Genomic DNA, 5,868 nt, shown 5'->3' with positions numbered 1-5,868 from the left:
TTCTCTGAACGGGGTACGCAAGCGGAGGCTCACTGCGAAAGAAACCTCCATCGCCGACTGTGAAGTATTAGACGAAAAATATCGAATCGCTGTTCAAGGAATTTTTGTAGGCATTATTATAAAAGCTGGTGGCTTAAGGTAACAGACCTGTTGTTTGCCTCCGCTTTTTGTAAAATATAAACCAGGAAAACTGGTGTCCTCGCTCGTTGGCTGTTTGCTTTTGTTTTTAAAGATTTATGTACTGAAAATCGGGGAAAATTGCCGAGGAAAATATAAAGACAACAGAAAAATATAAATTTCAGTATTTTAAATTCGAGCGCACCTAGCCAAAATAATAAAACTAGCAGAACATGGCGTCGCCGCCTTTTCGAAAACAGAAATAACCTTAGAGATCTTCCTTAATCTTGTAAGAAGTTAAATGTGATTGTGCTGACTGTTTTATATTTAGCTGAAAAAAATTAACAAATATTTATAAAAAGCTATTTTTCAATTCAGCCATTCTGCATTTTTCCCACGCGTGAAAAATTTGCATACTAGAAAAACAAGCAACGGAAGTAATTTGGTTGGCTGATTCAGCAAACGTCAATCAATCAAAAAAGTGGGCGGCAGACGTTTCATAGGTTTTTATCAGGCTCTCTTTTCGTTTCGTCATGCCCGCCGGAATGTTATTTACAAAGCGAAACGAAAATAGAGCCTGATCTCAGGTTACTTCAACTAATAATAGATTATAAAAATTAACAAAGCTGGTGGCCACCAGACCTTCTCAGGAGGACTCCCCCATTTTCCCATTCCTACCCACTCCCCATTCCCCTCAGTCCCTCCTGAGAAGGTTTTTTATTGTTTACCATAGGCCATTCATTTACAGCGACCCATAGACCAATTTACAGGGCTTTCTCATTTCATCTTATTTCCTGTCATTTCATTTTATTTCATGTCATGTCATTTATTTATTTTTGTTTCTCCCTCTCGGGCCTAGGGGAGAACCAGCACTTCCGCCGTAGCGACCATAGCTCTACTCAACGTCCCGGAGACCGTCTACAAGGGAGTTTCCTCATTACCCATTTTTTCTCTTCCAATGTTAATGATGGAGCAGCGGGCCTTCAGCCCATCATTAACAAGGGTATCTGGTTACCGGCATTAGCAGAGGGGGCCTGCTTTTTTCCACTCTGTAATACTATCACTAAGATACATCCTAATACTATTTCAAACTGGCCTTATATATGAGTCAAATTCATTATTCGCATCATTGTGGGAAGTGATTCGTGTTTTCTCTCTGTTAATACGCAGTCTGAGTGGGGGCAAATACATTTAAGGAATTATTATCTTATAATATTATCGTAATGTGTAATAAAGAAGTTCATGAGTTATTGATGCATGAGGGTCAGGTTAATTGTATCTTTTGTAATAAAAAGATTCAGGACCCGGTTAAGCCAAGGCGGTATTTTTGTTGCGATTCTATGAGACTGATCAAAGACGGTTTTATCGTGTGTAAGAATTGTGGTCAAGTTCATGATGAATATTTTGCCCCCGAATATTTTGATTTTTATGGGAATCGCCACAGGATTAGAAAGAAGTCCGTATATCACAGAAAATATCACATCATAAATGTCATGAATGATATCGCACAAAAGAACAGCATTCAAACTGGGTACTATAATAGAGAGAATATTCTGAGAATATTCCAGCTACTTGACCGTGTTACACCGGTTGGTCGAAAACAGCTTATCACTGTAAAATTTTATTATCAAGCAACTATTCGACATTTTAGGAGTAGAATACAAGTTTATTCCTCTTACTCGGTCAAAAACTACGTTCAAATATTATGAAGATTGGTGGAAGAGAGTTTACGATCTCATCAAAACTGATATCAACTGGCTAATTTCTCAGAATTTAGACCGGAAGTAAGGAAAAAGCCCCCATTACTCATTGAGGGAGAGACCCTGGGGACGAGGTTGTGCCTCGGGTTATCTTATACGGAGTACTATCCACACTAAGGCGTCCGCCATCTTGTTTACTCTGTTGGACAGGAGAGGAACTTTTTAGCGTATTGCTTTTCAAATCTTGTTTCTAATGGGGCAAAATCCACGCTTATTGAAGGTACCTTCTCGCAATGAAGTTCTCAACCCGAGTAATACTTTGTCGTAAGAAGTGTAAGCAAACCGGCTCATTTCAATTTTACCTTTATAGTCTATTGTTTCAGAAAATGTTTTTAGAGCTAAACCAGCGCCTGATATGCTTCCTATAATGGCTGGGTTGGCTGTTAAACCGCCAGCAACAGTCCCGATTATTATCAGGCCAGGTGAGGACATGTTTAATAGGAGATTCAGTTTTTTGAAGTATTTGTAGGCCTTTTGGTAAATCCAATATTTTAAATGGTAATACTTATACAACTCTTTAATCTCCTGTATCTCCTCTTTTGTTTTGCTTTTATCGATATGATTAAAGTGAAATATATTTTGCTTCTGACTCATTATATCATTAGTTTAGATTATTTACAGAACATATGAACCATTTAATTTCTCATGAATCATTATCCTATGAAATTCGATAGAATCGTTGTCATAAAAATTTGGAGAATACATTACTCTATGGATTACCACATCTTCTGAGGATATTCTGAAAGTGTAGTTACTCTGAGATGCTAAAGCTGAAGTTAGTGTTCAGGTTGCAGAATAATTGGATATTGATGCTTTTACTGTTGGTGTAGCCCCGTACCTTTCTTTGTTAGCCAAAACACAACTCGTTTACCATTGAAACTATCTAGTAAAGTGATAGAAGTTTCATTAGTTGACCCAGCTCTTAGACCGTTAGTTTGTAGTTTTAAGCTCTTGTTGTTTTGTCATAAATCAAGTGGGGTTTTTCATGAGCTCCATTGCTCATAAACGTTTTTTTATACATTGATCTATTTAGCTACAGTTGCATAACAACACAAATGGTAAAGCTCTTTTTACTGAATAAATCCAAATTCAATGGTTTACTTTTTTCACCCTCAATCCTCCTTCCTGAACATTGGCAATATTCATTCTAAAAGATGTTATGTTAGGACTTAAGCCGGAAAATACGACACCTGATGGATTTCCTGTTGCTAATTAATAGATACCAGCATCGCTTAAATCATAAAATTCTTCAAATATTTCCCTATAAACATTTTTTGTATGAGGGCTCAATTTTGTCTCCATATCTTTGACCATCTTCACAGTCGCTGCGGAATTATTTTTAGTTGTATCGGGAGCAATATTTAATATTTTCTTTCTGTTCATATCTAGATCCACATTGTAAACAACTTCTGTTGGCTTAATATCAAATGCCGTATGGTATGTTTTGTTTGGATCTAAATCCATTGATTCGCCGGGAATACGTAATCTATTAGGTAATATTTATTGAAATTAGTTGGGTAAACCCCTAGGTCAGACCCCGCCTGAGCCATAATATTCTGTATGTACAGAAAATAAGGTGTGGATGAAGCTGTTTTACTGAATGCTACCACAAGCTTTTGGTAGTACATAAATTCAACCGAGGATGTTTTATACTCATGTGAATACTTATTGACATGCCAATTTTTTACATTTACTCCCTGACTGGTAGTTGTGTCAACAGTAATTACAGATTTGTGCCACAACTGATAGTCTGTTGTGAGGATTTCCAAACATAAGGCGTATTCTTTATCTTTTTGAAGGGGATAGCATTCGATAGCTAACCGCCATTTATAACCTCCTTCTGAGTTCTTCCTAATGGAAGCAAAAATCACCTTTTTATTGTACGTGTGATAATTGCCTGATGTTGCTTCTAAATCACCAGTGCTGTTCAGGGCAATACTGGTAGTTAGCAAATCAGTCCACTGCAAAAGACCATTTGTAGGGTCCATGAGATATGCAAATCTGTTAGTGTGATCAGAGGACTTTATTAATTATTAACCCCATCAGTAGCATCAGTTGCATCCCCAAGATTGGTGATCTTGTTTTTGACCATATTGAATCGGGAATATACATACGGATTAGTAATTTGCGCAAAAAATGCACTTTCAGTGGCCCGGCTTAGTGCTTGTTTTTGTGAAAGAGGCATAGTACTGTTTAATATTATATTGCCGCTCATTGTTCCACCAGACAGTTTCAAATAATTATCATCTGTGTATTTTTTATTTACACCATCTTTATCATCAGTTGGTTTGGCAAGGTGAGTAATTTTATTATTCGACATATTTAGTGATCCCACCATAACCCCGCTGGAATTATCCAGGAATTCATTTTCTGACCAAATGTTTGTGGCTGGTTGATTATAAAATAAACAAATAAATAACTGTAATAGTAACATCCTCGTGAGGTTTTTCAGGAACTATTTACAAACTATTTACAATTTATAAAAGCAAAAATGACAATAAACTCGAAATCACAATTTATGATGGTATTCTACTAAATTCTAGAGCTTATGAAGGAAATGTCTGCCTCAATAGTGTGTCTTTCAGGGCGCGCTTGAAAGATGCCAATGAGGCACTTTGCCTAAGTTCATTATGCAAGTTATTCCATGTGTAGGCCCTTCTGTAGGAAAATGTGCGCTGGCCTATAGCCGTTCTGTATAGCGGAATCTACACAGAGTTCCGTGTACGTGTGTTACGAGTATGTATATTTGAGCGCTTGGTAAACTTTGCCCGTTAAGTATTGAGGCGCAAGATCGTTCTGACATTTAAAGGTCAAAACGGAGTCTCTATAGAATAATTGTTCTTTAACAGGAAGCCAGTTTAGCTCTCGAAGCAAAGGTGCTACGTGGTCAAACTTCCTAGAGTTTGTTACGATCTTGCTGGCAAAATTCTGAATAGATTGTAATCTGTTTATATTCTGGAGTGTAGTATTTGACCATACAGATGAGCAGTAAAGCATCTTACTAAAGACTAATGACGTTATTAAGAACTCTAGTGTTTCCTTGTCGAAGCTCCTTTTGACTCTATTTATTTGGCAAACCTTTGCGAAACAAGATGACAATACACATGAAATATGGTGATCGTAGGTCAGATGGGGGTCAAGAAAGACTCCCAAGTCCTTGGCAGAGTCTGTTGGCTTCAGTGTTTTACCTAAGAATACCACACTAGGGTCTTCTGGTAACCTGCTTAACATCTGTCTGGTACCGAGGAAAAGGAGTTTGGTTTTATCGGGACTGATAAGTAGATGGTTCTCACAGCACCATTGAGCTACACTGTGAAGGTCTTGTTCGAGCTTTTCAATGGCAGCATCAAGCTCCACGAGAGGAAATGACATGAATAGCTTCGAGTATCTTATCCGTGAGCAGGATGTTTAAGGTCTCTGTAGAATGAGCTTTTTTATTGCCGCTTTGGTGTGAGGTAAGGCGGTTGTTTTTTCTGAGATAGGCGCTGAACTGATTCAAAACAATCCTTTCGAGGACCTTTGAAGCTACGGTTAGCAGAGATAACGGTCTGTTGTTGGCAGCTTTTTCATGGTCACCGTCTTTAAGAATCGGAATCACCTCAGCCTCTTTCCAGTTGTCAGGAAATGTGCTAGTAAGGATAGATTATCACCATTTGGTTGAGCCACATTGTATATCCTATTGCCATCCATTTCTAAATTGCCGGTCATTGAACCACCAGAAAGTGGTAGTCTAGTTTCTAGTTGACTTACTCTTACAGGATCATTGGAAGCAGTCCCCCTAGCCAGATTTATCAGTATTTTTATGTACCATATCATAATTTCCATTTGCTGTGAGACTAAGACCAGTGCCCGATGGACCAGTAAGACCACGAGGGCCGGTAGGCCCAGGAATACCCTGAGCACCAGTGGGTCCAGACGGGCCAGAAGGTCCTTGGGGGCCAGTAATTCCTCTTTTTCCTTTTGTAAATGATTCATTATAATTGGGTAGCTG

The sequence above is a fragment of the Porites lutea genome (assembly GCF_958299795.1).
Source record: "Porites lutea chromosome 5 unlocalized genomic scaffold, jaPorLute2.1 SUPER_5_unloc_2, whole genome shotgun sequence".
NCBI lineage: Eukaryota > Metazoa > Cnidaria > Anthozoa > Scleractinia > Poritidae > Porites > Porites lutea.
Note: the sequence above shows the minus strand (reverse complement) of the source record.